A 12,974-nucleotide genomic window follows, 5' to 3' on the forward strand; every position below is an offset into this window, starting at 1 on the left:
ATTTAAATTTTACAGGAATGTCTGCATTGATTTAAGGTTACGTTGTATCAAATTCATGTCTTTCAAGAGCTTGCCTAGGGTGCCTTTCCACACCTGAAATTCTTGTGATCTTGCTAGTTGCATAGCTGGAAATTAAATGTTTTGAGTCATACCTTGGCTCCAATTTAACATTTGGTGCTCCTTGGGTTGAATTTAACATATTGAGGCTTTGTAATTTCATTTGTGGTAAAGGCTCTAGCATTTTCTATTTCTATGCAAATTTCTTGAAGCAGAATTGTTTGCATGTTTCTCTGCCCTAGAGAAGGCATTGTTTCTTTCCAATTTAACTGAGGCATCAGTTGCTCTTTGGTGCTGTCCATTACCATGATTATTAACTTTGTTAGCAAGTTTGTGACTTGGGTTTGCAAATTTTACTTGTTTGTTGCATTGATGTTCCCTTGTAGTAATTCTTAGTTTGGTTGTAAAAAAATTAGCCCTGGGCTGAAATTAGCATATAAGTTTTTTTTTTAAACTATTTCCAGAATCTAAAACTTGTAATAAAATTGAAACTTTTTGGTTTTTCTATGCCTTTTGAACTCTTGTATTTTGACTTTTGATCACATTTTATATTAAAGTGGCTAACGCATGGCTACTATTATTGTACAAGGCTTTTTTTTTTTTTTAAAGGATTGGCATGTTAATCTGTTTAGCAACAATAAATTGGTTGTTTGTCCTCACTGATGAATTGCTGTACCAACAATGACCTTGGACTTCATTAAAAAAAAAAAAAAGAATAGGAGAAAATTCAAGATTTAATATAATAGAAAAAAAAAACTTCAATATACAAATAGAATTATACTAGCCAAAAAATGTGAAATATTAACCTAAACAAGAGTGCGTGATATTTATTTTCACAAACTTCCTCAGTCTCCAAGATATTTGTACATTTCCAAAAAATATTAAGTATCTTATTCTGCACAACCTCTACAAAATGACAATTAAGACATCAAGAGTTATAGGAAGGCTCTGGGTACTGTGGAATATATCCTGTTGGGACCCAGATATTTGCGACAGAAAAGCAGATACCTGGCAAATAACAAACAAATAAATAATAAAAATAAATAAAACCATCTGTACACTTTCTTTCCTAGCCTGAAAGTTACTTCACTGAGAGCTGAATAGAGGAGAGAAGGAAAAGCATTGCCATAGACTAAATGTTAGTGCCCCCATTCATATGTTAAAACTTAATTTACAGTGGGATGTCATTTGGAGGTGGGGCCTTTGGTTGGTGATCAGGTCATAAGGGCAGATCCCTCATGAATGAATGACACCAAACCTGCTGGCACCTGATCTTGAATTTCCCAGCCTCCAGAAGGGTGAGAAATAAGTTTCTGTTGTTTATAAGTCACCCAGTCTACGGTAATTTGTTATAGCTGCCTGAATGGGCTAAGACAGGAATAGAGGAGGCAATCCATGATTTTATAAGTTGAGGGGTGCTCTGGATACTCTAGCTTTCAATATGATGGGCTCTCAATATTACACTTTCCTTTCTGCACTTTCTTCTGTACTTTTGAGGGATAAACATGCAAGCCACATATTTCAGACAACCTAGCTTTCTGAATTTCTCTTGGTTTCTGCCAATTGGAGGCACTAGATGGAATTTAGAAGGAAGAAAGAAGAAACAGAATATTACTTTGCTATTTCAGTTTCTTTCAGCACCTAGGGGCTGTGACAGTAGTAGGACCATAATGACAAAAGAAGGCATCTTGCTCATGGTCTTCTTGGCATGGAACCTCCATTCTAGGAGAAGAGCATGCAAGGGTGGAGGCAAAGAAAGACAGACCAGCTCTACAATATACAAAAATTTATTGAATTAAATGCTCGCGAAATGGGAGAATTTTATAATATTTAACCTACATTTTATAAAGCCATTTTTTTAAAGGTGATTTTAGGCAGCAGTGAATGTCAGCAACTTTGAGAGTAATTTAGCAGCAATGGTAGAGTGGGCTCCTGGTTTTTGCTTAATAGCAAAATACATTTCTAACAGTAGCAGACACAGACAGAGAGCTTACCCCTCATACTATCAGCAGCTCTGGGGCGAAAATGGTCACATGAGCTGTAGTCTAAGGCAGTGACAGTTTCTTGATCTATGAAGAACCCTCCTCTTCCCTTAACGCCTTTAGCCATTCCATCACTCCAGTCACCGTGATCAGCTATAAATTTCCCCATCCTTAAATACTGAATGTTTTTCACATCTGCCAAATGTACACTGAATACCAAAGAAGATTTTTCTGTCACCCAAGCAATTTGTTGAGGAAGAGTTTGGAGTCAACACCTCTGAATCCACGCCCCAGATAGTCCCAGTTACCATAGTTGTCAACATCTCTGGCAAGCAGCAAAAATAATTCAAAGATGGATCATACTTAGAAAGGAAATGATATGTGCTCTATGCGCAAAACATTTTTCTTTAAATCAGTAAACGGTCATTTCTGATAAAAAGATGGTTACAGTAAAACAAAGGAATGAAAGAAATGCTTCTCATTATTCTCACAGAATTTATAGATAATATCATCTTTATAAGTAATAAGTGAAATTTGAACAATGAGAAAAAAGTATTCCAAAGAGACTTTATAGGATGTCCAAAGAATATAGAATTGAGTTGCAAAATGTCACAATATGACAAAAAATGAAAAGCCAGTGTAGAGAATAATGCTCATTATAGGTAGAAAAAGTTAGATGTTTATAAGTAGTTATGAGGGTGACTCAGAGAGAAAGAAAGAGAGGGAGGGAGGGAGGCGGAGCAGGGAGAGAGAAAGGGGAATGTAAACATGATCACAGAAGGAACGCTAGACATTAAAAAGGTATATCTAACATGCATTATTGATATTTTTAAGAAGAACTAAGCAAATGAAAATATAGAAAGAGTCTAAAGTATAATTTTTTCAACATTTTTTCTGAAATAAAAACAAGTTGAATGTGTAGACTGAAGGGGCTCATAGATTTCCAAGAAATAATGAAACCTAACATTCATACCTACCATTCCAAATCAAAGCATATTCTGGTAAGGATGTTAAAATTCAGGTACAAAGAAAGAATCCTAGGAGTAGGAGGGGAAAAAATCATGCCCCCTACTAGTGTGAAATATCAAGATGGATTCGACATCTTCACAGTAATATTCATGCAAGGAGACAGTTTGATCAGTATCTAAAATAAACTGAGAGGAAGAATATGTGATGCAAGAATTTTATAATCAGCCAAGTAATCCTTTGATTTTAGAGAAAACTTTTGAGTAAAAAGGAAAAGGGTGCACGAAGTTATGCCATTTATGAATAACAAGGTCTGAAACTCCTAGGGGACAAGTTTAGGCAGTGATAAAGAAAGAAAAGGGAGAAAATGGAGCTGAAATGAACTGATTAGGTGATGAGGACTAAAGGATATTTTTTTTTTTTAAAGAATATTTTTTATCCTTGACAGAGTAGACACCCATGCCAACCCACCCCCACTCCTGCCCAAATATGTTAAGATTAATTTTTATTTAATGAAAGTGACAGAAGCGTGAGATGGTCACATGATCAGAGCAAAGGTAGCGGGAATATTCAGCCAGCCTCCTTTGGGTTGCAGAGTCTGTTAATTTTGATTCTGTTCCCATGTGAGGACTCTTGTCAATACGCAAAGCTCATTTTTTCTAAGCTCAAAGCTTTTTCGGAATCAAGTCACCTAACACCATTCGGAAAGAACTTTAAGCAGCATCTATGTCCTTCCTGTGAAATATTTATGAGCAACTTGGATTCTGACTTTCCTGTCAAACCCACCAAAGCCTAGTCTACATTCTCTTTTAAGGACATGATGGATGTTGGAAGTGGAAATCCTGTTTATCCCCAGCCCACATCTATCTTTCTATTTTTTTCTATTTCTATAGATGATAGATAGAGAATAGAGATACAGTTAATTCCTCACCGAGCTTATTAAAAAATCTATGTTCTTACAAGCTGTTACTTATATTATTTCATTTGATTTCCCCAATACTGTTAATAGTTGGCATCATAATTCCCATTTTACAGCATAGAAATTTCAATTCCATTAGGTTAAATCAATTTGTTCTAAATTACACAGAAATTCAGTTTTGTGTCTGGTATTAGAAGAATCTCTTTGTACTTCCCCACCACCCCTTACTGTAGTTGTAAAATTCACCTATTGGCAATCACATATAATAAATGATCATATGATTCCAGAGAATAAATTACAAGTGTTAAACTTAAAAATAATGGCTTGTTAGTTCCCTATCCCCACATCTTTAATGACAGAAATCACAGATCTTGTTCATGAGGATCACAGTTTTTGAAGTAAAATACTGGATTTTTATTTCTATTGCTATGACAGTATTATTATAGTAATACCAAAACAAGAAAAAGACAATACACAAAAAGAAAACTACACACCAATTTCCATCATAAAATAAATGTAGAAATCCTTAGCAAAATATTAATAAATAGAATTAGCAATATATAAAAATAATTATACACCATTACCAATTGATATTCATTCTCAGCATGTAAAGCCAGTTCAATATTCAAGAATTATCAATGCAATTGACCCAATCCTAAAGAAAAAAAAATTGCATGGTCATATAATTCAATGCAGAAAAAGGGTTTGACAAATTTCACAACCATTCATGTTGTAAAAACAACAAACGAACAAAAAGCTCTCAGAAAAATAGGAATAGAGAATAACTTCTTCCACCTGATAAACAGCATCTATGGAAATCAAAAACAAAAAGAAAACCAAAACCCAAAATCCCAAAGTTAACATTATACTTAATGATGAAAGACTGAATTATTTCCCTCCTCAAGATCAGGAACAAGGCAAGGATATTCACTCTCACCGCACTCATTTAACATAGTATGAGGTGTTCTAGCAAGTTCAGTAAGGCAAGAAAAATAATTAAAAGACAGATATGTAGGTAAGAAAGAAATAAACTTGTCTCTATTCACAGATGATATGATTGTATACAAACTGAAGTCTAGGAATACACATATACTCAAAAAAATACCCTTTTAGAATTAATAAGTTAAGCAAGGATACAGGATATAAAACAAACATAAAATATTAATTGTAAACCTATTTGCTAGGAATTAACTATGGGCAGTGAGATTTTTATAATCACTCAAAAATGAAATATAGAAATATATCCAAATAATCAAATATTTACAAGACTTGTCATCAAAAGACTATAAAATGCTCATGAAAAACATCAAAGAGGTTCTAAATAAATGGAAGACATTCAGTGTTTATAGATTGGAAGCTTCAGCTTGGTAACCGTTAGTTTTGCAAGGGCCATCATAACAAAATATCAAAGGCTGGGTAGCATAAATGAAATAAATATATTTTCTCACAATCCTGGAGGCTTATTAAAGTCAATGATCAAGATGTCAGCAGGGTTTTATTTTGTCTAAGGCTTCTCTTCTTTGCTCCTAATTGGCCATCTCTTCTCTGTACCTTCAGAGTCTTCCTCTATGTGTGTCTGTCCTAATTGCAAATCAGGTTAGATTAGAGCCCATCTTAATTACCTCATTTTAATTTAAATACCTCTTTAAAGACCATATCCCAAATATAGTCACATTATCATATTGTTAAGTCTGGGGTGTTAAGACTTCTACACATAAATTTTGGGGAGAGTCAATTTAGCTCATAACAGTAAGGATTTCAATTATGCCAAAATTGATATATAATTTTAAAACTATTCTCATCAAGACATCAGCAAGAATTTTTGTATAGACCAGATTATTTAAAAATATATATGGAAAAGAACAAAGGAACTAGAAGAACAAAAAGAATTTGGAAAATGAAGAATATAGTAGAAGAAGCCAGTCTACCCGATTTTAAGCCTTATTTTTTTTCTTTATCTTTTTTTATTACTGCTTTATTTATTTATTTATTTATTTATTTTGGAGTATAGTCACTTTACAATATTTTGTTAGTTTCTACTGTACAGCAAAGTGAATCAGCTATACGTATACATATATCCTCTCTTTTTTGGATTTCCTTCCCATTTAGGTCACCACAGAGCACTGAGTAGAGTTCCCTGTGCTATACAGTAGGTTCTCATTAGTTATCCATTTTATACATAGTATCAATAGTGTATATATGTCAATTCCAATCTCCCAATTCATCCTTATACTATCTTTAGTAATCAAGACTGTGTGGTGTGAGTGGAGGAATAGACACATAGGGCAATAGAAGAGAACAGAAAATTCAGAAATAAACTCACAAATATGCCCAAATGATTTTTGACAAAAGTGAAAGGAACAATTCAATGGAGAAAAGATAGCCTTTTAAACCAATGGTACTAGAGCAATGTGATAGGTTAAAAAAAACTGGGCCTTGACTTGTCACACATCTTACATAAAAATTAATATTGTGGTTGTGATATTGTACTATAATCTAAGATGTCACCATTGAGAGAAACTGGGAAATGAGTACATGAGACCCCTCTGCATTATTTCTTATTACTGCTAATGAACCTACAATTACTTCAAAATGAAACTTTTTAAAACATTTAAATAAAACATTTAAATCCTAAATAATATCAATAGTCTGAATGTTGATTCATAGTAAAGCCTTTGTCAGTTTGGTGCTTGTGCTATCAACAGCAAGGCAGACTGCTATGATCAGGTGAAAAAAAGAGATTACTGTGTGTAGCCTCTCATCCTATAATACCCCACTTGAGTACAGACCTAAATAGAAGACAGTCCTATTTACCAATCAGCTGGGGGAACACATACTGTCTATATATATGTATATATTTCATTTTTAGGAGATTAAAGAAATTCCTAAGCTTAAAATCAACACTATAGTGCTTAGGACTCAGAAATGTTATCTGCTAACTTCATAGTTTATGAAGATCTTTCATTATGAGCTTAAGGGAAGAAAAGAAACTAATATGTAAATTAAGCAAAAGAAAGTTATAATAAAAGAAAAACAAAGAGAAAACCCAACAGAGAAGGTAATAAAATTCCAGTGGAGATCATTACAGGTACTTTTAAGAAATAAAGGTAGTAGAACATAATGATAAGCATGATTTAGAACTGAAAAATGTTGAGAATAAAAGCAGTACATGCAATTTTTAAATGGCCAATATAACCTCCAAAAATGACAGAAACTGAGGATGGAAATTATTTTCCAAATATAATTTTAAATGATTTTTTACCAACTGAGGAAATTCTTTCAGCCTAACATTCTCCCTCAAGGGGCATTTGGATTTGAACTCCTAAAGATGGGAAGATAATTGGTATTTTATTGCTCAATATGTTTGCAACCATAATGATGAAAATATTGTTTATTTACTTTCAATTTTGAGTCGATCTTCAGGCCACGGAAAGAAGATGCTATGTTTAAGGATGGAATGAAAATCCAAGAGCTATGATAAAAATGTAACTTACACAAAGCAGATTGTGAAGAAAATTGGGTAGAGAAACAAGGGTATTAAAATTGTCATATAAAGTATGAAAACTGAATTAAAGGACTATAGAAAAATGATTGAGTTTAATTACATTGTTTATACTAAAGATAATTGACAGAAAAACCAAAACAATAACATAATTGACTAAAACAGTTGGAGAAGAGGACCTGAGTGAGTTAAATATTTATATTTGATATTGGGGGAATAATAAATGTTATCTGATATTAATAAATTCAGAAAATATATATTGTTTGAGAAGGGAAATAACCAAAATATAAGCAATTGTGAAGAACTTGTCTGAAGAGTAGACTTAGAAGTGAAGAAGTGATCTGACTCTGTTGATATTTAACATAAAACATTCTTTAACATGTGATTTTTTTTAATGAGCATATATTACTTGATAAAACCAAATACTTTAAAACTACAACCCTACTTACTTATAGGTGATAGTGATTTATATGATAGGAAGGTGCTTATTGTTGAATTGATATGAAAAATTTAGAATAGAAGCAATTACCAAACTAGAATCATGCATGTAAACATTTTTTCTAGCATTTTTTATGTGTTAAAATGTGTTATTTTTCTTTGCTTTATACTGTTGAATTTGAAATATCACCCACCCAAGGCTCTTTGTTTCTCCCTAGTTACTTGGCTAGCGGCTGCTTCTATTTGCAAGGACATATCATGTGAATTACAAGGAAGTAAAATAATTGGCCTTCAACTAGACTAAATTTTCACCAAGTGGATTATTGTGCCCTGATAATGCCCACAGTCTAAATGACAACACTCAAAACTCAAATGTGTTCTTAATTTAATTAATTATAATTTCCAAGTTAGGAAAATTGTGTTTTGTATAAAATATTATTTCATTAAATTAGCCACAATAAAAAATAAGAATCACCTTTCATTGGGAATATACAAGAGTAAGTTTCAAATAATTTTATCATGGAAAGTATTATAATAATCATTTCTAATATTTACAGTTAAGAATCTTGAAATCCTTCTGGCTTTACTTTCAAGAAAAGTCATCAGCAACATTTAAAAATGTATGCTTATGAAATAAATCATCCAATTACTCTATTTCTATGTTTAAATTCCCCAGTTCTTCTGGCAATAGAATATAAGTCACTGAAGCTTTGTTTCCAGTGGAAAGTGGCTGGTACCTCCAATCCTACCCCAGAAACCCACATTTATATAATCTGCAATAATTATCCAGGTACTTTTAGATCACTTCCATGGCTTTAATATTTACTTGTCATGTTACTTATTTTCACAGCTAGGCATCACATCACCCATCTTTACAAATAAATTTATTACAAATTAAAGGATATAATCCTTCTTCTCTGACTACTTTTCTACAATTTCTTTTTCCCAGCAACAAATATAATTAAAAATAATAATTGATCATTTGTTTTAACTTGTCAGTAGAACTTACCATTTCCTGGTAAGGACATCTTTGTTAAAATTGGATGATTTTTAAATGTGTCAAAATGATCAAGATAATAAAGGTCTTGAAATATTTGCCTTTTTGAATTTAGAAATGTAAGCTATGACAGAATACAATTTCTTTCTGTAAAACACATACAAACATGAATAGCACATTTCAAATAGTTAACTGTTATTTCACAAGGATCATAAAAATTAAATAATTAGATGAGGAACTCTGTTCCATTATTCAACAGGACAATTAGTTCTATCAACATTTACAAGTTTTAAATATAGATTTATAATGCAAATATATTTATAATGTATTTTTATTTTTTATAGTGTATTTTTAAAATCTTCAATTAAACTCAGTAATCAAAAGAATTTAACATTAATGATAATAAAGCATTTATTATAATGTTTCTTTTATTCTTCAGTTATACTATTTCAATACTTTAAATACATGTTCAATTTTATTACCATATTTATGAATTAAAAATCTTAGTTTTGCTTAATGTCCTCCACTAGCAAGAAAATAAAAATTGAATGATACATTTCCATTTACTTATAACTTGAATTCTTTATAAATAATTTTATTTATCAAATATAAATAACTATGATTATAAATATAAGGTTTCAAAAAATGAGAAAAACAAAGATACAGTTCATGAGTTTGTGCTAATGACAGTTAATTATGCTTAAAATTTATTGTCAATTTGAACAAAAAACTATCACAAAAACAAAGTAGGACATTATATAATGATAAAAGGTCAAATCACTAGGAAGATATAACAATTACAAATATATATTCATGCAACATCAGAACACCTAAATATATAAAACAAACACTGACAGAATTGACTAGAAAAATAGAGAGAAGTGCAATAATAGTAGATGATTTCAACGTCTCACTTTTCAGAATGGAGAGACAGTTACCTTATAGGGAACAATTTTTATGAGTTTTTCTTCTCTCCTTCCCTTATTTATTTTTGCAAATATTAAAAAAAAAAAGCACAAATGTGAAAAGAAAAGAAACAGAGATGAAAGAGAGAGAAAGGGGTGGAAGGAAGGATGGAAAGAAGGAAGGAAGGAAAGGAGAGTTTCTTACACAAAAGGTGACATACTATACACAGTTTTCTGCAACTTCCTTTTATCACTTAACAATTTATACTCCAAAATATACAATATATAATCCATTTAATCCATTTTGTAGAGATCTTCCCAACTGCTTTGCACAAGCACATAGTAATACACTGTGTAGATATATTGCAGTTTATATAACTGTTGGATTTTGGTGTTAGAATTTTGGATTTTGGGGGTGATTTCAATTTTGTTACTAGTACCAATAATGTTACATTGAAGAACATTTGATACATGTGATTTCAAACTAATGTCAGTGTACTTTTGGCTCTTTGGAACAGATTCCTGGAAGAGGGATTGATAGATCAAAGGCCAAATACAGCTATGATTTTGTTAGATATTGATAAAATCTTCTCCATGGATGTTGTCTCATTTTACATTTTGAAAAACAAAATATTAGACTGCTTTTTCCTCCTTAGCCTCACCAACAGAGTGTTATCAAACTTTTCATATATTTCAAATCTTACAGGTGACTAATGGTTTTGGTTTTAATTAGCATTTTTCTCATTATAAAGATTATAATATGAAATATATTTTCTAACAAACATTGTTCCATTGAAAATATGAAATCTACATTTGGATCTGAGTAGCCCAGGGACGTATCCTGGGTTAATGACATAAGTGGCTATTTAGTTGTAATTAATTAGGTTAATCTGAAACCATCCATTTTACTCAGGACTGCAGTTTAAAGAGACAGGAGAAAGAAAGGCAGAACAGAAGAAAGGGAAGGAAAGATGGAAGGAAGGAAGGAAGGAAGGAAGGAAGGAAGGAAGGAAGGGAGAGAGGGAGGAAAGGAGGGAGGGAGGTAGGTAGGGAGGGGTGAATTAAGCTAGGTCTGAATTAAGACCAAAAAAATATGAATTAATGAGAAAGAACTGTTTAAATCAATGTAATTACCCTTGTTTGCTTGAAATCTGTGTTATAGTTTGAAGTCTGTGCCATACCTACCTTGTTAAAAAAACACTAAATTTACCTAGTTTGCTCATATTCATGTTTCTCATAAACTCTGACCAGAAATTACAAATTTTAAAGTTTTACCGCATTTCAGCAGTAAACTACGTGCATAACCTCAGAAATGGATTGATGTCTCTTGTTAATACATATTTTGTTCATCATATGCTGGGTAGGAGCTACATATTAGTATATATGCTCAAATTTTTATTGCATTTAACACACCAGAAGGGACATTATACAACTAATAAGAAGTGAAGTCCATGTTAAGTTATTTGATCAAATATGTTTCATGAAAACTGCCTAAGAACATCAAAACAATTAGTCAAACCCAAAATTCAATCTGAGTTAGCATTCATATTCAAAGATTTGAATTCAAAAGTAAGTTCAGAGACCAAATATTATATTTTGATTTGTTCTGAAGTGGCCATCTGCCCATATGAAAAAGCTACTGCAACAGTTTGGCAGACAGTTTAAAGAGCCAAAATAACTACTCTGTGCAGGTCAGGTTCACAGGCATCTGGGTGTTGACTTGGAAAACACAAAAAGTAATAATCACAGCATGTGGTACTTTACCGAGTAGCCAGCCAAAAGTGTCTGTCTAAATAGGCAAAAATTTTAGCTGTCATAAGAATCCTTTGAGGAAACTTTATAAATACCTATCAAATTTCAAATATCAGTGGCCAACATTTTTAAAAACACCATAAAGATCTAATAAAATGTTATAGAAAAGTTATAATAATCCTGAGGTACCCATAATTTATATCCTGGCACATTTAAAAATGTTCCTTTTGTTTAAAAATGGGCTTCAAAGATATCAATAGTTTTATTTGTATATTTTATAAATATTTGGGTGCTAGTCAATAGTCTGATTTTTAATTGTTTAAAGCAAATCCAATGCCACAAAGAGCTACTTTAGTCATGCCTTGCAGGAGTTCAAGGGGAATACCCTCTATCTTCACCCCTCTGCCCCTCCCCTACCTTCAAGTCTTCTCCTCACAGGTCTCTGCCTGGGAACTGTGGACCTTTGCTGCTCCTTTTCTTGGAAGAGTGGCTGTTGAAAGGAGTTAAATATGGCTCTTGGGTAGTAAGTAAGTCTGGGTTGGAGGGCCATGAAGAAGGGTCAGCAAGAGGACAATCTCCCTTGGCGTCCGGAACTTGTAGAATAGCCTGCAATAGAGTGGACCACCAGCTGAGCTCCTTGAAGTGAGAGCTACAGGCTGGCAGGGAGAAGGGTGACCCCAGTGTCAACCAAGAAAAGTTAGATATGGCTGCACTTCAGAGAGCTCACCAACCAGGTGATGGTCACCAATAACAGCAGGAGGATGTTCCCAGTGCTGAAACTGAGTATGTCTGGCCTGGACCCGAACACCATGTGTTGTTTTATCTTGGATTTTGTGATGGAGAGCAACCACTTCTGGAAGTGTGTGAACAGAGAGTGGGTGCCTGGGGGGTCAGTCCAATTCATATGTGCATATTGAACTCCTTACATAAATAAAAACTCTAAATTCATATAGTATGAGTTGAGGGTCTACAGGGGATGACTACCAGCCACGGCATTCTCAAGACTCGATGCATATCTGTCAAGGCTTACCAGAAAGAGATTACAGCTCTTAAAACCAAATAAAACTGATTTGCAAGGGCTTGCTGTGATGCAAAAAGAAGCAGGGATCACAAAGATAAGATGGAAGAACCCAGAGACAAACAGCAACCTGGGTATTACTAATGGAAGTAGCTTATCCCTGGACTCAGTTCCTTCTACCTGCCGTCAACCCCCATCCTCAGTTTGGAGGTCCTGTCTCACTTTTCTCCACCCATGGCTGTGAAAAATGCTCTATGCTGAGGAACCACAGTTCACACATCCCTGTCCCTGTCCTCAAAGCTGTGCCTAGGACTCCTCCCCACTTGGACAAGCTCATACTTAGCCCATACACTCATTGGAAAAATTCTCCAACCTATTCTGACAATTCATTTGCAAGTTGTCCATGATCTGATCCCATGAACTTAACCCAGCCTCAGC

The 12,974-nt window shown here is 33.2% G+C and overlaps 1 pseudogene; it reads left to right on the forward strand.

Annotated features, from left to right (window-relative positions):
- The first annotated feature begins 2,807 nt into the window (after positions 1-2,807).
- Positions 2,808-12,943, forward strand: LOC137202883 (T-box transcription factor T pseudogene; annotated as a pseudogene).
- The last annotated feature ends 31 nt before the right edge of the window (positions 12,944-12,974 follow it).

Source organism: Pseudorca crassidens, chromosome 11 (assembly GCF_039906515.1).
Source record: "Pseudorca crassidens isolate mPseCra1 chromosome 11, mPseCra1.hap1, whole genome shotgun sequence".
In the NCBI taxonomy this organism is placed as follows: Eukaryota; Metazoa; Chordata; class Mammalia; order Artiodactyla; family Delphinidae; genus Pseudorca; species Pseudorca crassidens.